At 38.8% G+C, this 22,800-nt stretch overlaps 1 pseudogene; it reads left to right on the top strand.

Moving 5' to 3' along the window:
• The first annotated feature begins 8,709 nt into the window (after positions 1-8,709).
• On the top strand, positions 8,710-9,088 carry LOC102426047 (annotated as a pseudogene).
• The last annotated feature ends 13,712 nt before the right edge of the window (positions 9,089-22,800 follow it).

The raw sequence follows: 22,800 nt of genomic DNA, 5'->3' as shown, positions 1-22,800 counted from the left end.
TAATGGGCCATTTGAAAATATCTCATGTTTTGGCTCAAATTCCTATCTGGGACATACTATCCCTAGTACAATTTTTAATATCTGAATATACTGTCCCAGCATAATTTTTTTAATCAATTCCCTGATGCTAGGCATTAGCTTCCTTTCCTTTCTCACATTAATAAGCAGCTCTGCTATGATTATACTGTACTCTTGAGAGAGTAATGCTCAGTTGTTAAGAGCATAATCTGCCCTGGACAGTGTGGTTCAGTTGGTTGGAGCATCATCCCATACACCAAAAGGTAGCAGGTTTGATTCCTGATCAGGGCACATACCTAGGTTTCTGATTTAATCCCTGGTCAGAGCGAATATGAGAGGCTACCAATCAATGTTTCTCTTTCACATCGATGTTTCTCTCTCCCTCTCTCCTTTCCTCTCTCTCAAATCAACTTTTTTTAAAAAGGGTATCCTCAGGAAAGGGTTTTAAAAATATATTTGTTTTTAAAAAGAGCATACAGTTAGAGAAAGACAAGTATCACATGATCTCACTCATATGTGGAATTTAATAAACAAAATAAGTTGAACAAAATGGATCTAGAGACATAGAAGCATGGAACAGATAGTCGAATCTCAGAGGGGAGGCGGGGATGGGTGGGAAGAAACCAACTAAAAAACTTGTATGCATAACCCATGGACACAGACAGTAGAATCTGTGGCAGGAGGTGGGGGTGGGCTAGAAGGTGTCAATGGGGGGTAAGGGGGGGGGGCATATGTAATACTTTCAACAATAAATTTTTTAAAAGGAGCATAATCTTTGTTGCATACTGAGATTTGGGTGCTGTCACTTTCTAATTCTGTGATAATGGATAAAGCTCTTAACATCTCAAAGTTCCTTCATTTGTAAAAGGAAAATAATTTCACTTAATATCTAGAGCTTTGGTAAGAATCCAATAAGAAAGTACAGGAAAATTCATAGTCAATAAATGTTAGTTTGTTCCTATTGAATTAGTGAGAAATACTTATTAAGTTCATAGACTTGGAATCATTTTGTCCATGTAAGATTCTTGATGTATATTGTCTAATTGCCCTCAAATTTCACAATTCTCAATGGCAATATTACTTTTTATTGTAATTAGGTATGCATTGGTTTGTATGTAGAACTAACTGGTAAAGTCCCCAAGAAGAGTTCTAGATCTTATTTCATTTCTGTTCCGTGAGGGCCTCCCACAAAGGCAGATCCACAGCACACGCTCAATCAATGTTTGTTTAGTGAATATCTGTATATTTCCTTCTCACATCTATTATTTCAACAGCACAATCTACACAGTTTCAGCAAGGGCCATGCCTCTCATTAATTCTGCAGGCCACTGTTGGTAAAGAGAATCAAGTAGGCTGCACAGTCCATGAGAGTAGTTCTCACCTTGGGAACTTACTTTTAAGATGAAGATCCTGTGCTAGACTGACAGAGATTCTGATTGGGGAAATTTCAAAGGGGGGCCAGGAATCTAAATTTTAATTTACCACCTTCCAACCACTACTATTCCTGACATAGGTCATGTATATATTCATTTTTTATAGATTCTGGCCTCTGTAACATTTGCCTAATAATACTAGGACTCTTTAGGTTATTTTCAGCTCTATGACTATATAATGCAATTTTTAAAAACATAACCAATCAGCCCAGCCAGAGTGACTTAGTTGAGCACCATCCTGTGCCCCAAAGGCCTACCAGTTCAATTTCTGGCCAGAGCATATACCTGGGTTGTGGATTTGATCCCCGGTCAGGGAGCGTATGGAAGGCAAATGATGGGTCTCTATCTATCTATCTATCTATCTATCTATCTATCTCTTCCTCAGCATGCACTTGGGTGAGGATTTTTTTTAAAAAACATAACCAATCAAAACAAAATTATAATTTATCCATAACATCTGATTATTAATAGAAGATGCATTAAACTACCCAGACTTTCTGCTGATTTGGGGGAGGATAAAATGAAACAATGATGAAAAGGTTCATCCTGGTACCTGTCCATATACGGCCAAATTTCATCCTGGCACCTATTTACAGCATGGTAGGAACTGAATTAATCTGCTTGATTTGGGCAGAAAGTGAAAATGATGTTATCGGTCTCATCCTGTTTGACAGGAATGCCCGCAGATGGACTGGAAGTGGAATCCAAAGCGGATGCCGACATCAAAGCCTGAGAAGGTAGAACTAAGCAGCTTCCCTGTCTCGTGCTGTCCCTTAGTGGGCAGCCCAGAACCAACAGACTCAGGTGAAGGTTTGAAGAAGGTGACTCAGAAAAATTCTTCGATATCAGCAGGAAAACCCCAAGGGTCATCTGTAAATTTAGCAACTGAGACCTAGAAGACAATGCTCCTGAGAAAGGAGCATTCAAAGCGAGAAGATAAATACTAGTAAAGAGGTACTCTTAGGCTAGATGGCCAGTTCATATATTAGTATTTTTGGCTTGTCTATAACCAGCTCTTCTCAGAATGGCTCCCAATTACCTAGCTACCCCGAGCTTCAGATGAGAAAACAAGTGCTATCATACATCACTTTTCTGTATAATAAGGATAGGGTTGGTAGGAGGATTACATTAGGGGACTTGGCAGAATACCTGTTATGTAACACAGGTGGTCAATCATTTTCCTTCTCTTTTCCTCTCTAACCTCATCCGATCCTTACTCTCAACCTCCTATCCTTCTGTGTCTGAATAGGACTGCTAGTTCACATATCTCTATGTCTTATTTTTTAAATAGCCAACAAGAATTTGTTGAACACATGAATATATACCAGCATATTTATTATGAAGCTTACAATAAAAATGTAAATCATGATTCATAACCTCAGTGAGTTGGAGTCTGATAGGAGAGAGAAAACTAACATGTGTAACAACTGGAAAACACTGAAGATTTTAATAAATTTTATCTATTAAGTAATTCAATGTATTATTTAATTAATTAAAATTTAGTTTATTATAATTTAACTTACTAAAAAGTATCTGCTGGATCATCCATCAGTACTACAGCAATTCAGAGAAAGGAGGAATCTATGGGTCTGAATTTCCAGGAAAGGCCTCAAGGAGTGATCAGTTTAATCTTGGCTCTGAAATACAAACATGATATGTTATCTATTTTTTATTTATTAATGTATTTTTATTGATTTTAGAAAGGAAGGGGGAGAGAGAGATAGAAACATCAATGATGAGAGAGAATCATTGATTGGCTGCCTCCTGCACGCCCCCTACTGGGGATGAGCCCACAACCTGGGCATGTGCCCTTGACCAGAATCGAACCCAGGACCCTTCAGTCTGTAGGCCGACGCTCTATCCACTGAGCCAAACCAGCTAAGGCATGATATGTTATATACTGTGTCAGTTACAAGACTAAATAGAGATGGGTTTATCTTTTTTATTACTTTTTTTCTCTTTAGGAAAGTACCATTCAGTTTGCATAGAGACAAGGACATTACAGATGTAAGGTATAAAAAACAAGAATGGGAAAAGAAGCAATTCTGAGACAAGAAAAATGTGGGGATTTGTTCACTCATTATTCAAGCAACACCACTTTATAAGTAAGCCCTTTTGAACCCCATACTTTCCCTCCCAAGTCAGTAATAGTTTATACCACATCACCTACACAATTCAAGTTCTCATTTATGATGAAACAAAATAGTCCATTGCATTAGCATCTCAAATGTAAGAAGCATTCTGTGCAAAATTATGGCAAGTTACATGAAAAATAAGGCAATATTTTATTCTTTGAGTTATACTCATGGAATTAACCTGACTTTCCTTGTACCATGGGAATGTTGCCGGGAGGAAATGATGCAGTGTGAGGTAGTTGGAAGTTTACTAGCTTTGGCAACCGATCACCAGAATTAGAGTTCCTCTACCCCCATGCCTGCCATTTGCTTGTGACCTCGGATAAATGAAGACTTTCTGAGTTTGTTTCCTTGTGTGAAGACTGAAGGTATAAAAATATCTGTAGCATAAGATTTTTTTGAGGTTCAAAGGAAATAATCTAGTTGAATGTCTTTGGAAATTGTAAAGCATTATAGAAAAACTATTATTGTTGCTGCTTTTATTATCATTTGCAGAACTAAATATTCTTACATCTGATTAATAAATTTAAATTTGCTTAGAAGGAAATGATTCTTATGAAATATGTTTGGTCTTCCTTCGGGCATACTACAAACTTAAGCTCTATGGTACAAACTCATCTGTTATTTTTACATAAAGATTATTTGTGACTCATATAGTCAGGTCCCTTTGCCTTATGAAGATGTTCAGGATACCTTATCTATCCTAGGAAATAGAATTTCAGAAGCTGTTGTTGTTTTTCCTCCAGGCCTCAGTGCATTTTTTTTATTTATCAAAGAAAGATTTTACAGCCAGAAGAATTAGTCTGTTGCTGCCTCTTTAAAAGGCTCTCTTCTCTTCATTGTTCCTGGCTTGCTTTGAAACCAGATGGTAAAACCAAGACTGGAACATCCTTTGGTGTCCAGAAGGAGGCCAGTCTGGCCAAAGCATTGTCATTCTTGTCAGCAACCAGAGTCAAAAACATTTTTATAGTTAATCATCAGGAATGCCTACTGGCTCTAACAGCCATTTATGCAGTATTTGTCAGCATGAAAGTTCCATCCACACCACAGATGACACGATGTCGGCAAGAAATGTGTTTCAATATCCCTCAGTGATGAGCTGAGCAAATTTTCATGGCTGACTCCCAAAGCACTCGACAATATAAAATTTAGTGCCCTACTTCTTTTTTACCACATTGTGTGGATACCAATACCTTTCATTTCTACTCATTAGAACACAGGAAGTTTAAAAAATGCAGCAAATCACCACAAAAATTTTTAAAGAAATTAACCCACCCTAAAATGAACTTTCACTTCAAAAGATGTGAAGTTGCAGTCTTAGACTGAGGAGCCGGAGTAATTTCATGGATGAGATCCCACCAGTAAAATCCTGTTTCTACCTACATTTCAGTAATCAATTGTAGCAAGGAGGCAGTGAATATAAAAATAACAATTAGAGTAAATACACTATGCTTTAGAGTTAAAAGAGAGGAGTTTTAGGAAGGCACTGAATAATATTTTAAAAGGTGTCAAGGGGGAGAGCTTGTCAGGCCTTGTGTATAGCTAATGGAAACTGTTTGTTTTTAAAGTGCTATGGAGAAGCAAATCCAGATCTGGAGAGAAACGTCCAAAAACAGCTTCTCCACTTTACAGTTGAGGCTTGTCACCATATCAGAGGGACTCAGATGGATATTCCATGTGACAGGCTCAAGGAGAAAACTTTGAAGGCGATGCCTAGAGTAGCAGAAATAAATCGCAATTACATACTACCATATTGCAAAAGGGTCTAACACAGATCTGACTTCTTTGTATGATGGATCTTTACATATATAATTAGCGAAACAGTGTGCAGGGCACAAAGCCTATAAATTTAAGGTCATAACTAACTGATAAACCCGTGCAGAAACACTGTTATTTTTTTATATTTATACTGAGAATATGGTACAATAGCCAGTAAAAGGGACAGAGGAAATTTAAAATAGACAATAGTCAGAAGTCCTTAAGACTGGGAAAAGAGATTAGCATGTGTTATTTTAAAAGGGAAACAATTGAAAAAATCATATTTTAGAGAAAGAAAGAATCTGAAAAATTTAGTCAGACTTTTGTTTACAAACTGATAGCCTTGTCGTCCCATGGTGAAGCACAAGAAAAATAATGCATCACATCTTAAGAAACCAAACACCACAGTAGAAAGCAATGATGCAGGAGACAGTACAAGGATGTCTTTCCAAGAGCCCTGCCTAATTTAAATGTCTTTTGATTGGCCAACCGCTTTCATTCCCAAGCAAAAATGATTGGAAACAAGCTTCCTCCAACCCCCTACTTTAGTTGCTAACTGAGCCAATCACAAAACTGACTAGTTATAAACCTACAGAGTAAATAGGTTTATACATTTAAAAAATCATGGCTCTCTAGCTGCCCTTTGTTAGATTCAAGAAGAAATGCCTTCTTCCATTCCTCAAGGAAAGTTATTTGTTTTGCTTTCTGAAGCATAAAGTGAGCCATAAACAGCTTTACAATAAATTAAAGTGTCCTGAGATCATCCCAATAGTGAGAGATATTTTTATTCATTAACCGAGGGGCTAGTCATTCTGTGATGGAAGTGGTCTGTGTTGGGTTAAAAAGCATTGTTCAGAAAGGAGCGTCAGGATTCTGGCCTTCTTTTCCTCTGTGTTTTATATAAAAAGAGAGCTTGAAATCACGTGGAAATAATTTTTTAAAAAGTTAAACAGGGCCCCTGGTATCAATGTTCTCCTCACATTTATATTAAGAAGTTAATAAAATATAGATTAAATAAAGCTGGAGGATCCATATAAGCCCTCACTTGTTATGTAAGAGACCAGAATGTTATGTAATAGTCATTTTTCTTACTAATTTTTCAAAATTTGAATGCTTTGTTGATACCAAGGAATACTGAATAATGGGGTTTCAAATGTTTTTTTAAAGCTGTTTGAATATGTGCAGAGCATTTGAGCTGCATTTGCCAGTAGTTTGGTGACATCTAGTGGAAATAGTGATATGCAGTTTAAAGTACTGACTTAATCAAATCCTATACCAAAAGGAACTTGGTTAGGACTAAGAACATGGATAAACAATCAAAGACATTTCCCTACCTTCTATCTCTAAAGTAACAAGAGTAAGTGAGTTTAGTAATCCTTCTGAAAAAAAAAAACCTTGGCATCCATGTCAATCACTATTAAAAATATTTTCTTCTGGTTATAAAGTACATGGTTTTGGTAAAGAATTTGGAATAGAAACATACAAAAAAACAAAAATTATCCATAATCCTTCTACCCATCAATAAACACTGTTGATATTGTATGGCTTTTCATCCAGGCTTATATATTTCAGTTGATTTTTTTTACTAAATTTGGATATTCTGAATATGCAATTTTATATCCTAATTTTTAATCCTGTGAGCATTTTTGCATGTTATCAGGTATAAAAATAATTTTAATTATGAGAAGCAGAGAACTGTAATACTACTTATTTTCAGAATAGTATACTATAATTTTGTGAGTTGTACATGAAGACCCAAGAATGACATAAACCCTGAAACCTACATAATTTTATTAACCAATGAATTTCATTTAAAAAAGAATAATAGAGAAATGTGATTCCAATAAAGTTCTTTTATTAGCACAGATTTTAAAAAGACCATGCTATTCATGGAAATGTTAAATGTGTTTTAATCAACACAATTTTATTAAGTACTTATTACATTCCCAGACTCTAAGTGTATCAAAATAAATGAGATCCAGGCCTTACCTGTGAGACCCAAGTGGTCTAATAAGAAAGAATAAAGTATTTTTTAAGTAATAGTATTACAATCGATATATAAAACTACAACAAAGGAGGAGTTATGATCTTTAGGGGAGAAGAAAATGAGAAAATTCTCAAAGAAGAGATGACAGCTGTGCAGGACTCTGAAGAGTGGACAAGAATGGAGGATATTTCATATAGAAGAAAACCTGGTCAAAGGCAAGAAGCATAGAAAGGCTTAATGTAGGTTGGTATCCCTGAGAAAACTCATAATAATGGAAGCTGTGACTAGAGAGGCTAGATGGCTAAGGACATTTATTATGGAGGTTATGGAAACCCACTGAAAGTTCTTTTTCAAGGACAGTAACATGATTACATTAGCATTTTATAAAATCATGCTGACTAAAGTGTAGAAAATGAATAGGAGAGGACGAGACCAGCCAATAGACTGTCACAGAAATTCAGGAGGGAGACAGGAGGGCTGAACTAAGAAAAAGCAGTGAGTCTAGAAAACAGACAGCTGAAGGCTGTTTAAAGGGGATAAACCCCCAAATTTAAATATGCTGGGTGATGGAGTTGTCGGTGCCAACAATGACCCCAAGTTAGCTATGAGGTGACTGATCGCTAACATAGCATTCAGGTAATTATTAGTTAAGGAGAAAATGTTTGTGATTTTTATCTTGTGCACTGCAACCTAGTTTTTCGGATTGGACAAATCCAAATCCTAATTATCTTATCATTTTATGATACATAGCAGGGAAAGAGGTATGCCCCCTTATAAGACTGGTTCTGGTCATTGAATAGGTTTTCTTTGGCATATAGGTCAATGAGAAAGAAAATGTGTTCACCATCCCAGTGATGTTTAAATGCCTCAGAGTGGTTAACTCTCTAGTAGGCCTCTATCGGGAGCACTCCTGGGTCTTCCCAGTCCTCCCCCTCCCCCCACCACCTCCACCACCCCCACATTACTTCTATTTACCCTTCTCTCTCCTAAGCTCCAAGGGCTCCTTCTTTTGCCTCTATAACTTGTTTCCTGAGCCCATTATTTCTACAGCTCACTTTTCTACCTCTGTGATTTTCTAAATAAACTTTCTCTTATAGTTTGAAAATAATAATAATAATCATCCTCAGCACAGTGCCAAGACTCAGGGGGTAAGAGGAATACTAAAGAGGTGAGAGACATAATCAAGGAGAGTTAAAAGAAAACTAAATTCAGCTGTCTCAGAGATTTGTCGATATGGGGTGTCATTAGAAAGCGTAAATGACCTGCTAAATTCTTTGGTATTGAGAAGATATTTCTAAAATGTAGAGATCAAAATTATATCATTCAAAGTCTGTGTCTACTCTTTTCCTCCCTGGCTGCTTGAAAATCAACTTTCATCATGAATGACACAGTAACTATCCGGACCAAAAAGTTCATGACCAACAGACTACTTCAGTGGAAGCAAATGGTCATTGATGTCCTTCACCCTGGGAAGGCAACAGTACCCAAGACAGAAATTTGGGGAAAACTAGCCAAAATGTATAAAACCACACCAGATGTCACCTTTGTGTTTGGATTCAGAACCCACTTTGGTGGTGGCAAGACCACTGGCTTTGGCATGGTTTATGATTCCTTGGGTTACGCAAAGAAAAACGAACCCAAGCATAGACTTGCAAGACACGGCCTATATGAGAAGAAGAAGGGCTCAAGAAAACAGAGAAAGGAACACAGAACAGAATGAAGAAAGTCAGGGGGACTGCAAAGGCCAATGTTGGTGCTGGCAGAAAGGAGTAAAGATTCTTCAGTGACTATCTGTGGTGATTGTGCAGATTTTTCATGAGAGGATTAATAAACTAAGAACTTAAAGAAAGAAAGACTGTGCCTGTGTGCCTCTGTGTATATGCCTACGTGTATACACAGTAAATTGGAGAGCGAGCTTGTAGAGTATGTGACTTGGAGACCTGGGTTCCCTGAGTAGTGGTCCACCAGTGATCTAACTCAATAAATCAACAAGAACCATGTGTTGTGTCCTTGCTATGTGCTCACTCCACCTGCTGCCAGCCAGCAGACATTATCAGCTATCACTAAGGGAGTGCTCACCTCAGCTAAGGGCTTTATAAACATTATCCCGTTTAATCCTTTTAACAGCCTAAGAGTTTCACCCTGTGATGCTTAGGGAGGTTAAGCCATTTGCCCAGGGTCATTCATCCAAGTAAGTGGAGAAGCTCAGATTCAGACCCCGGTCTCCCCCAACTCCAGAGCTGTGCCTTTAGCCAATACGCTATGCGAGATCAGCACTGTTTATTCCTTTTTTTAAAAATCAAATTCTCACTCTGGCCTGGTATCTCAGTTCGTTAGGGCATCATCCCGATACACTAAGGTTGTGAGTTCAATCCCCAGGCAAGAGCACATACAAGAATCAACCAATGAATGCCTAAATAAGTGGAACAGCAAATCTCTCTCTCCCTTCCTCTCTCTCTCAAAAATCAATGCATTTTTTTTAAAATGGATCAAGCACTTTGGTCTTTTTTTTAAAAATCAAATTCTCTTAAGTTTTATTTTATTTTATTACTTAATGCTTTGGAAACATGGGGAACCATACATGCCACTAGCTAAATTCTGAGTATCAACATGAACTTTCATTCCTACTTTAGACTTGTGGCCACACAACTGACTTTGCAGTGTGCCCTTACTTTGTTTCATAGCATACAGAGCTGGTATGTGAGAGACAGGTGGCAACCAGTTGCTATGGCAATTGCTTGTCATTAATGATAAAGTATATTACTACAGCAAGCTTTGCTTAGCTTGAAAATCTGACTTGCCCCCTTTCCTACAGGGGCACAACCTTTTATACCTCTGTACTCACAATGGCCTAGCATCTTGGGTTAGCCCTGCCTAGACCACTGTGCTTTGCTGTAGAAAGCTAAGCAAAGCCTGATTTCTTAAAGATTTAGGAGAAGAGGAGATAAATCACAGAAAGACAAAAAAATCTTTAAAATATACACATTTCACTCCTTTACAGAGAGTCTCAACTTGTTTTCCCTTAATGTGAAGGAAATAATCCCAAGTACTACACATTCAGAGACCAAGTTCAATGGCTGTTTGAATGTCCACCTGTGGTTAGTTACTAGATGCTAAGACTATAAGATCGAATAATATTTTTAGGCCAACTTAGAGAAGAATTATAAAAAAGATGATGTCCCAGAGGAAGTGATTCTGACAAATCTATGTACTCAGTATTATTTACAAATCTTTCCAAGTCAGCTAACAGTCCTTTCAATGAAGAACTGTGTTCAGTATGTTGGGACAATGTGAAGCAATAAAACAACTTCAAAAAAATAAATAAACACAAAAAAACTTCATTAGTCATATTTTAATTCAGTGTTCTATATGAGTTTTAAAAAGGACAATTTTGATCCATAGTACATTACAGACTGTGGTAGGTAAATATTGTCATAAAAATACTAATAGATGCCAAAATAAAAAGCCCAAAAACTTGGAATCAACCTAAAATCAAACACCTATTTAGTCTCTCATTTCTTCCTACCCTTAAACCTGGGGTCCAAATACTTCTCCCTTTAATTTCTTTTGAAACACAACCCATAATTGCTTAACACATTAATGATGAATCCCCAGGAATTGTTCTCACAAACAGGCAGTCTAGTGATGACACTATAAGGCCTATTTCATAATTATCTTTTTCTTTTTTAATACAGTTCTCACAGTTCATACCTAGCCTATAAACAAGTGAACAAACTTTTGCTCAAAAATAAGAAACCACTTTGCACAAGAATATTTGTTATTCCTTGGAGACCAATGTGCCAAGATGTCTGGAATCCTAGTCCCAGAATTTGGCCTACTAACTAGGGTTGTTTAACTCTAACACTTTTTATATGGCCATAGAGTAGAGAGAGCAAAGGGAGTTTGGGAAACAACCCAAGGGCCGGGTCACCCATGCAGGCTATGTAACACAGGTGGGAAGGCGGGGAGGGTTCACCAGTATTTGTAATCTTCAAAACTGAGACTGTGAGCATCACAGAGATTCAAGCACCCTGGAACCTATAGCATAATGACCAGGCTCTTAACCCAAGAGCAAACATTTCTCTCGCTCCAGATAGAATGACCCTTCTTCATCTTGAAAGCCTACAACTGACAAAAGAAGATTGAGAAATACATATAAAAAGCCATATTCAACTCACCTATTGCATCTCTGTTCCATGGTATGGCAAATTAAGGGCAGGAAGTCTGGGGAGAAAGAAAATTGAAAGCAGAACAGATATGAAAGAGGAAAAGGGAATCAATTGGGTTGAGGAGTTCTAGCCTGTTTTTAGCCTCCTTGTTCATCAGGCTGTTACTGCCTTAAAAATTGATTAGCTCATTTGTGGGAGAAAGGGGAGTTTGGGCTGTTTTGTTCCCTCATACATCCCAAACCTCCTGAACAGAGCCTGCCACATGGTAAACTCTCGAAGAATATTTGTTGAATATATGAATAAAGCCATTTTACTCCATTTTCTGCCATTTAAACATTTATATCTTTGTTTAAATTAGAGTAACCAGCATAGCCTATCAGGCTATAAATTAGTACCTGAACCATAGCAGCATTAAAAAGAGTAAGCAAATCCAAATAATATCGGCTGAAATTTTAAAATATGGCCCTGATTTCCTTGCTTGCTTCCAAAGGAACTTAAGAATGAGGGTAGCGATTTCACTAGCAATTCACTTTGCTAATTGAAACAAAAGGCACCGGTCTTATTCCACAGGCCTTCCCCTAACAGGGAAAGCTCTCTGGGGCCAAGGGAGAAGGATTCAGGAGGCCTCCATCAATTGGTTAGAAAATTAGTGGGAGAAATAGAGCTACGAAACAGCTTCTCACCTCTGAACTTTGCAATTACAGACCTCTAGAGAGTCCCCAGGAACTTGGGGCAAACTGGATGCAATAATTGCTTTTGACTTTACTCCTCCCCTCTCCTCAGCTCATTGATAGAAGGCTGACTTTGTCAAAGAGGAAAATCATATGTAGATATTCCTGTTTCTTAATATACTTTCTCTCCCTCAATCTGGGGCAAATTCTTCTCTACCCTTCAGGAAACATTTGGCAATATCTGGAGGCATTATTTGTTGTGACAATTGAGGGTGGCAGGGTGCTTTTAGCATCTAGTGCAGTGATGGCGAACCTTTTGAGCTCGGCGTGTCAGCATTTTGAAAAACCTAACTTAACTCTGGTGCCATGTCACATATAGAAATTTTTTGATATTTGCAACCATAGTAAAACAAAGACTTATACGTTTGATATTTATTTTATATATTTAAATGCCATTTAACAAAGAAAAATCAACCAAAAGAATGAGTTCGCGTGTCACCTCTGACACGCGTGTCATAGGTTCGCCATCACTGATCTAGTGGATAGCGGCCAGGGATGTTACTCACTATTCTACAGTGCACAGGACAGCCCCCCTCCCCAAAGAATTATCTGACCCCAATGTCAATAGTACTGAATTGAGAAACAATGTTCTCCATGTGGGCCTCTTCCAGTGGACCAGGTGCTAATGCTGAATGCTTCTTATGCCTAATTTCATTTAATCTTTCAAGAATCTCTGAAGTGGACCGTATTATCTTCATTTTACAGATGAATACCATAGAGGCTTACAAAGTTTAAGTAACTTATCCCAAGGTTACACAGACCCATGAGTGGCAAAGCCTGTCTTCAAGCCCAGATCTACTGGCTCGGAAAGAACATGCTGCTGCCTTTCACAAGTTCCACCAAGATGAGTTCAAATGCCCAGCCTTGTCATTATACGAGGTATAGACACTGCTCACTCCCAGGAAGTAGCTCCAACCAGGGGCATGTTTAGATATTTTATTCACATCTTAAAAGTAATAGCTCATCTATAATAATAAAAGCATGATATGCTAATTAGGCCAGACAGCTGAACAACCTCTGGATGACCTTCCAGACGAAGCTGGGGCTGCGAGGGCCAAGCTCCTTGCACAAATTTTGTTCTTTGTGCCTCTAGTGTAATAATAATGGGTACATAGACCTTGATTTGCACCAGGCCCTGTTATAAGGACTTTGCTTCATATGTATTAACACATTGACTCCTCCAATCATATGAGGCAGGTACTAGTATTATCCTATATAATAAAGAGCTAATATGCAAATTGACCCTCGCTCCATCATGCCATCACAAGATGGCTGCACCCACAGTGGAGGCAGGGTTCCTGTAACACAAGATGGCTGCGCCCACAGCAGAGGTGGGGTTTTCATAATGAGCCGTAACGAGTGATCAGCAGGGACCTGAGGCTATGTGGCGCCGGGCCAGGCCAAGGCAGGGGACCTGAGACTGTGCCCGCCGCCTGGCAGGGCTTGATGGAGGACCTCAAGCTGCACCCCCTGCCCCATCCCCGGGCTGGGGGACCTGAGGGTGTGCCCCCTGCCCAGTTGGGCTTGACGGGGGACCTGAGTCTGTGCCCCCCACCCGGCGGGGCTTGAAGGGGGTGGGGCCAGCCGGGTCTGGATCTCGCCCAATGCAGGTGGGGCTGGCCAGGTCTGGGTCTCATGTGATTTTGAGGTGCACGTGGGTGGGCGGGGACTTGACTCTGGGTCCCGCAGCATGCCCCAGACTCTGACAGGAGGGAGATTTTCATATACATTTTACTCATTTCCTTTCATTTCTGACACTTCTATTATAGAGAAAGGACAAATAGCAATATTAAAATATTTCCTCTAATTCCCTTTTAATGTGCATAAATTTTGTACACAAGGCCACTAGTCCTTATACAAATGAGGAAACCAATGTTCAGAGAGGTGAGATCACACAGCCAGCAAGGTGCAGAGGTGCGATATAGTCGCCAGAAGTCTGATTCTACTTTCTACAATCCTAATCATTATTCTATTTTGTCTGGCATACATACAAAATGGGAGAAGTGGCACATGAGCCACTCGGTGGACTGTAACCCTTCCTCTTGCACAACCTTGAGTACCTCGGCAGGTACTAATCTTTGCTCCCTTTGCTGTTCTTTGTAGAGCTGCCAAAACCTCAGTAAATCATGATACTGAAAGTGGGAAGATCAGAAATAACTTCTCTCCAGTTTACTAGCTCCCAAAGGCAAACCAGCATCGCCCTCACTTACTGCTTTGAAATTCTCCTTTATTGTTTGCATAAAATTTCCTCTTATTATGTGTGGGATTCAAAAAGGTTTTCAAATAATTACTACAGTTAGTCTAAATGTAAAAAAGCTAAAAGGAAAACTGTTTGCAATTAGGATTTGCATAATTTTTTAAGGCTGCCTAAGTTGTCTACATTTGCAACTAAAAGTAGGGTAGTATTTTGGATGAAACAAAATGAAATCCATTTGCCAAGACAACCCTGACCTTCGACATTTCTTTTAAGCATCTCAACTTATTATGGAAACCCAAGTAATTAGATACTTAAGCACTTTTTCAGAGAATACTTTTTTATATCCTTGGTTATTATGTCTTAAGTGAACTTTATAAAAGCAGGAAGGTTAATGTATGTGCTATCAAACATGAGTCTGTAGAGCTCATGAATAAATTTCCTCATAGATGGTCCTTACAATCTCACAAATTCCATCAGAAAAACATTCCACCCTTCTCACTTTAAAAACTGCATGTTTTGAACAAAATAGACTGGTGAACAAAATAGATCCAGAGACATAGAAGCATGGAACAGACTGTCTAATCTCAGAGGGAAGGCGGGGGTGGGTGGGTGAGAAGAGATCAACCAAAGAACTTGTATACCTATATGCATAATCATGGACACAGACAATAGGAGGGTGAAGGCCTGGGAGGGGTAGGTTAGAAGGGGTCAATATGGGGCTGCGGAGGGGAGGGGAAACATATGTAATACTTTCAACAATAAAGTTTTATTTTTTTAATGCATGTTTTGGTATGGTTGGTATGGCTTATTTGGTTGGGTGTCATCCTGTGCACTGAAAGGTTGCTGGTTCAATTCCCAGTCAGGGCACATGCCTGAGTTGGGGGCCCAATCCCAGGTCGGGGGTATGCAGGAGGCAGCCAATAGATGTTCCCCTCTCAGACCAATATTTCTCTCTCTTTCCTTCTCCCTTCCTCTCTCATTAAAAAAAGTCAATAAAAAATCTTTTTTAAAATGGTCATAATAAAAAATAAATAAAGCAAACTAGAGACTTTCTTCTTCTAAAAAAATGCATGTGGTATGGGTACCTATATATAACTATGAAATAACATAAATATGTACATATATATCGCCTACTGCCAATTAGCATGAATTTATAAGCAGAGTCCAATAACCTTGATGATAAGTGAAAGTACATCAGTGATGAAAAGTCCTTGGAAAATAAATGGGGATCTCAGCAAGTATTTAACTTAAAAGTGAGTGGAGGAGACTCATTACTGGCCTGGCTTGTTGCTTTGTTCTGTTTGAAACCTTGATTAAAGAAATAACAAACATGGAATGCTAATTAAACTGTTTGACCAATTTCAGTAAACAAGCAGGTCTAATTTGGGGAGTGAAGAGAGGAGATAAAACTCTACAGCTCTGCTATTCATTTTCCCACATCAGTTCTTTGGTTCCTGCTATAAAATTTCATGTCCCCAAAGGCCTCCAGATCAGCCGGGTAGCTGATTTCAGGGTAAAGAGAGAGGAAAACTTGTAAACATGGTGAAGCTTGCTACAAGTTACTGCTTGCAGGCCCCGCTGAGATCACAGCCCATGACCGCAGCTGTCCTGCTCACTGACCTTCACCTAGCAGGCCATGTTGGAAGTCATGAAGAACGTGTTTAAATGTCAATAGTCACGCCTGGCTTGAACAAGCAAAACTGTTTCTTTAGTTCAGGGCACACACAGCTTGGAGGCCAGTGTCCTGGGCGTACCAGTTGTATCTCCACATAAAATGAATGTCGGCAATACGCTAGTATGTAATATTGTCTATTAGACAGTGCACAAAGCCTGCACTGTGTGTACATACCATAGCCACGCAGAAAACATTACCAAATGAGCCTGCTTTTAGCCCATTGCCTCATACAGTGGTAATTAAGGAGAACTGCTTTTTGATTTGCAACTATTTGCTGTTCTGCAGCAAAAACAGAGCTTAGACCATCTTGTTCCATTTGTTGTTGCCATGCTTAATCTTCTGATTCATGAGGAATTATTACACCCAACACCTATGGGGAATTTAATTGTTTGGCTCCTACTCCTCTGGCAAGTGTAATTATGGAGGAGGAGGATCTGTAGATTAGCATTTCTTAAAAGCTTGGTCCAAGAAAAAATACATAAAAGGAGGTGGAATTTTTTGTGAAACCCTGTATTGAATAACACCCAGGGTTGGAACAGTTCCAGAACTGAGCTTAAGAGAAAATATCAACGCCTAAATGGGAGGTCAGACCAGGGCCACACAGCCCAGAAGTTTGATCCCATCACCATTAACTTGGAAATCAGCACGCCCCATCTACCCCTTAGATATCTATAGATAATTAGGATACGTTTTGTGTGTGGAATGCTTTCGAATGAATTGGGGATAAGAATGTTTTTGGTTGTTCCCATTGCTCTTCAATGATAAAGTTCTTGTTTGCTGCAATTACAGATGAGTAAGAAGAGAGCCGTATCCCCTCAATTTGAAAGACAGGGAAAAGGTGACATTTCATATTGTGTCAATAAGTATGGAAAACTTTGGATGTTAAGTGTTAATATATAGACAAGATTGAGGGCTGTGGCAGTCACTGTGAGGGTCCCACCCATATTCCTAGGACCCACCCATATTCCTAAGACCCTCCCACTTCAGCTGCCAGTTTCAGCACCTCTGTATCCCTGAGGACTTTCTGGAACTGTGAAAAGCCATGCTATTTGTGGTGGTAGGCCAGTGACTCAGGAGTCGGTGAATAACTACCCAAGCTCCCACACCCCTCAGGTAGGATCATCTGCAACATGTATTTTGTAACCTTTTCCAGAGTTTTACCTCAGGATTAAGCTCCAGTTGCTACAATGGTAACTGGCTTAACACCACATCCTTTATCGTCTGCCTTTCCTCCCTCGAATCACTTCCTGCTCCTCTCTCTACAGGTGTTCTCTGCATCTGGACTCCTCATGTCAGCATCTACTCATGGAACACCAAATAAGACAAAGCACCTGCCTTCAAAGAGCACATAGTCTGATGGAGAAATGAGATAAGAAGAAAAAAGGATAGAACAAAGGGGAGGGGAGGGGAGGGGAGGGGATGGGAGGGGAGGATACCAAATCTGAGTATGTGAGTCAGAGATACCAATGTGCTAAGAAATGTGGTCTTGCGCTAGCCGGTTTGGCTCAATGGATAGAGCATTGGCCTATGGACTGAAGGGTCCCAGGTTTGATTCTGGTCAAGGGCACATATCCAGGTTGCAGCTCAATCCCTAGTAGGGGGCCTGCAGGAGGCAGCCAGTCAATGATTCTCTCTCATCATTGACGTTTCTATCTCTCTCTCTCTCTCTCCCTTCCTCTCTGAAATCAATAAAAATATATTTTAAAAATAAAGAAATGTGGTCTTATGTTTTGTTGTTTATGATATCTTATTCCTAGGCAAGCCATATAATTTATGTCATAAATATTTATTGCATGCCTACTATATGCCAGACGATGGCAATGCAAGAAATCGAGAAGTCCAGATTATGTTCTAGTATATATATAGACTCATAGGTTATGTGGTAATAAGTATTGCAAGGGAAAATAAAGCAGGATATATTAGTCTGCTCAGACTGCCATAAGATACCACAAACTGGGCAGCTTAAACACAGGAATTTATTTTCTCACAGTTTTGGCAGCTAGAGTCCAAGATCAAGGTGCTATCAAGGTTGGTTTCTGGTGAGGCTCCACTTCCAGGACTGTGGGTGGCCATCTGCTCTGTGTGTCCTCACTTGATCTCTTCTCTGAGAAGGTGGAGAGAAAGAGCTCTGGTGCCTCTTCCTCTTCTTGTAAAGACACCAGTCCTATAGGATTAGGGCCCCACTCTTATGACCTCATTTAACCTTGATTATCTCCATATACTGTAGTCCTATCTCCAAGTACTGACGGTTAGGGCATCAATACCTGGATTTGGTGGTAGACACAATTCAGTCCATAACACAAGGTAAAGGGATGGATAGTAACCAAGAATTGAGCTTAAACTATTCAAACCAGTGGGGAATATAGTCCCAAAATGTATTAGCTATCAGCATGAAGCAGGTATGGCAGTGTAGTAGTTGATTACTATCATCATTGCGGATTTTAATATTATAAAATTTGTGATGAAGTCTCCAAAATAGTAGAGTATATTTTACTCATATAGAGTAAAAATGTGTTCTCCCCATTTATCTCTATGATTTGTATTTATCATGATGTAGCTATGGTCTATAAAAAAATAAAATTATGTTAGACAAAGTTTTTAGTTGCTACCAAAAGAAGACAACTTTATGCCTTTAAAAACATGTTTCTATACTGTCAAATCTCAGAGAGAAGGCGGGGTGGGTGGGAAGAGATTAACCAAAGAACTTGTATGCAGAAATGCATAACCCATGGACACAGACAAAAGTGTGGTGAAGGCCTGGGGCAGGGGACAAGGGGGACTAGAAGGGGATAATGGGGGGTAAGGGGGGACATCTGTAATACTTTCAGCAAAATAAATAAATAAATAAATAAATAAATAAATAAATAAATATTCCTAAACAAAAGGAAGTAGGAAAACCATGATGTGGAAACCCTAAGCCAACCCATAGGAGAGCAGGGGGCTTTCAGGGCCACCATACCATGTCCTGTTGGGGTTCAGGGAATACTGATCTTTCAGAAAAAGAAAAATTCCCATGTTAATTGCTGAGCTGTTTTCAAAGGCTGCTTGCTCTCTTCAGAACATGGTTGGCTCTCCTTTAAACACTATTCAACCTGAGTAAATCAGAGAACTGTATACAGACCACATATACAAAAAAATAAATTAAAATTTAAAAAGATAATCCATGCCTTTGTGTAATTATGTAGTACAAATAATAGAAGTTTTGTTAACTATCAGCTCTTTTTGCAGTCTGACAAATATCAGAGACAGTATAATGCTGTAATTGCACCTATGAACCTGTATAACATTTAGACAATGAGTTCCAAGTAAGGTACATAATACATATCCAATATATTTCTCTGATGAGCCTAAGAAGTTCAATGTGAGGTAAACTGAAACTGAGAACACATGTTTCTCTGTAAGAGATATTAACTACTTTATTATCAAATGTCAAAATATTGTTTATTTCGAGAGTCTTGTATTGATTTTTTATTTACAACTTTACTTATTGAGATTATAAAAGGATTTGATTCAACATATGCTTGGTTTACTTTAGTCCGTAATGGTTGGTTCAAAAATCTCAACTATGTTTTTACTATTGATATTGATTGAGATCAAAACCTCAGTTGATACTATCAAACACAGGCTGCTTGGTCATATCAAGAAATGGCCTCTTTGCCCTATCTGGTTTGGCTCAGTGGATAGAGTGTCTGCCTTCAGACTGAAGGGTCCCAGATTCTATTCTGGTTAAGGGGTTGGGGCTCAATCCCCAGTAGAGGGCAGGAGGCATCCATTATATGATTCTCATCATTGATGTTTCTATCTCTCTCTCTGCCTCTCCCTTCCTTTCTGAAATCAATAAATATATATATACAAGAAATGGCCTCTTTAATGTTGGGCTCAAACCTTAGTTCTCTATTTACAATTTTTCATCCAATCTCTTGGCTTTAAATCCCATGTATAGTCCAATGAATCTCAAATTTGCATCTTTAACACAGCCCTCACTCCTGAATTTAGGACTTATATACACAATTGCCTATTTGAAGTCTCCAGTTGGAAGTCTAATAGCCATCTCAAGATCAACAACTTCAAAGCTGAGCTCGTGATTTTAGCCCACCAACCTGAACAGCTCCAAAAGTTAGCTCCTGGTTTTATCCTACCATCCCAGTTGATGGCAACTTCATCCTTCCAGTGGCCAAAGCCAAAAATCCATAAGTCATACTTTCTTTTTTTGGCTCACCATATTTAGTCTGCTAGAAAACCATATTGGTTCTATCTTCAAAAGATATCCAGAACCCAATCTTTTCTTTTTAAAAAAAATATATTTTTATTGATTTCAGAGAGAGGAAGGGAGACGGGAGAGAGATAGAAACATAAATGATGACAGAGAATTATTGATCAGCTGCCTCCCGCATGCCCCACACTGGGGATAGAGCCCGCAACCCGGCATATGCCCTGATCAGGAATTTAACCGTGACCTCCTGGTTCATAAGTCAATGCTCAACCACTGAGCCACCATTGGCCAGGCCCAATCTTTTCTTACCTTCTCCACTATTACCACCATAGTCAAATCATTAAAATCACTTTCCTGGATTATTTCAGTAGCCTTTCTATTGGTTTTCCTGTTTCTATTTTTGAACCCCTTCTCTAAGCCTATTTTCACCACCACAGCCAAAGGCATTCTTTCAAATATGTCATACCATGTCACTCACCCGCTCAGCTCACTCTGAATAAAATACAAAACTCTAAAATGGGCTGCAAGGCGCTAAATGATAAGGCCTCTAACTTCCTCTCTAACTCCATTCCAATCAAACTGGTTTCTTTGCTGTTCTTCAAACATCCCTGGCAAACTCCCTTCATAGGACTTTGACACTGTTGTGTCTTCTGCCAAAAGTGCTCTTGCCCCAGACCCCTACATGGCTGACTCGCTCATCTTCTTCAAGCTTTTGCTCAAATATCACCTTCTCAGTGAAGCCTAACCTAACCAACTATTTAAGATTGTAACTCACAACACCTCTTGTTAGACCCCTAATACTCTGCTCTGTTTTCTCTTGTAACACCTCCTAAATACTATATACTTTATTTCTTATGTTTATTGTTATTTTCCATCTTACCCAGATAGACTATAAGGCCATGAAGACAGAGAGATTTCTCTGTTTTGTTACTGCTATATCCAAAAACCTAGAACAGGGCTCAACATAATAAATGTTTGTTGAATTGGTGCAATGTCTTCCTTAATTTCTTTGCCCAAAATGTACCACTTGTGTTTCATCACAAGAAAACTGAATCATGGAAGGGAAGGGACCATCCATGCTGACTGCAAAATAGCTCCTGGTTTTATCCTACCATCCCAGCTGATGGCAACTTCATCCTTCCAGTGGCCAAAACCAAAGATCCATTAAGTCATACTTTCTTTTTTTGGCTCACCATATTCAGTCTGCTAGAAATAATACATCATAATAATAAAGTTAACCAAATGAAATTTGAGTTTTAAAATATCAACTGTTTTATTTAATGATATGTTTGTGAAAAAAATGTCTAAAACTCGGTAATGGGCAAAAGAAGGAAAAGAAGTAGGTGTTCTTTCAGTGCAAGGTTAGGTTTGGCTTTATTTTTATTATTTTGGGGTTTTTTGGGGGGGTTACATAAATTAAATAATTTATTATAGGCTAACAATGTTTTAAATTGTGGGTCTTCTGGTCTTTCAATGCCTTGTCTTCTGAAGGCAGACTCTGCTGTGAGGGCACAGGTGGTGGTGTAGGTCCAGGCATGACCAGCAGCTGTTTTCATGCAGGAACCACAGGTCCAGATTCCCACGGCTCCTCTCTTCACCTTGGTTTTGCCACAGAAGGAGCGAGTGTACTTGGCGTGCTGGCTGATTTTCTTCACCATTTTCCTGAGGAAGACACCCTAGGGGTCCCGTATTTGCCGGCAATACCAACCTTCTTGGTGCATTAGGTCAGAACCCAGAGAGCGAGGCATGGCTTTACATTACCTGAGTTATTTTCTAATTCTAGAGGGGCAGAGGTTAGCATGTAGGTGTTTTGTTCAGTAAAAATGCAAATAATTTCTGTCCAGTGGAAGAGATGACCACTAATGTTTATGGTCCTATTGGACATTAATTTTGTATTTAACCCAGCAATCTATTAAATTTCTTACAGGTATCTAGTTTCTCAAAGTTCTTTGGACTAATGTAACATCTTATTGATTTTCTCATGAACTTATGAGATGAATAAAATCTTTGACATGTTCTCATTCTATATATCCATGAGATCCATGAATAAGCCTTTTTGAAAATTACATTTTAACATGTTCAATGATCAGTTGTCTTTTTCAGTATTTAGAAACTACAGTGAAATGTCTCAAGATCTTGTAAAAGAGAAGTAAGATTATCAGCTAGAACATAAAAGAAGACTATATCATGTTCATTAACACAAAGAGTCAATGTGATAGAGTTGTCATTCTTCATAAGTTAATTTATAAATGTATCAGAATCCTAACAAAGCACCAACAAGTTTATTCATTGTTTGTCTGATTTTAAAAACACTCCTAAAGTTTATTTGGAAAATGTTCATAAAGATAGTCAGGAAACCAATGAAAGGGAAGAGTTGTAAGGCTTAATCTTACCAGATACTAAAGCATATTGTAAAGCCTCAATAAACCAAATAATATGATACCAGCCCCTGAATAAGTAGGTATATCAATGGGACTCATAGAA

This window comes from Myotis lucifugus, unplaced genomic scaffold (assembly GCF_000147115.1).
Source record: "Myotis lucifugus unplaced genomic scaffold, Myoluc2.0 scaffold_22, whole genome shotgun sequence".
Lineage (NCBI taxonomy): Eukaryota > Metazoa > Chordata > Mammalia > Chiroptera > Vespertilionidae > Myotis > Myotis lucifugus.
The sequence above is the reverse complement of the archived record's forward strand: the minus strand, read 5'-3'. Positions and strand labels throughout refer to the sequence as shown.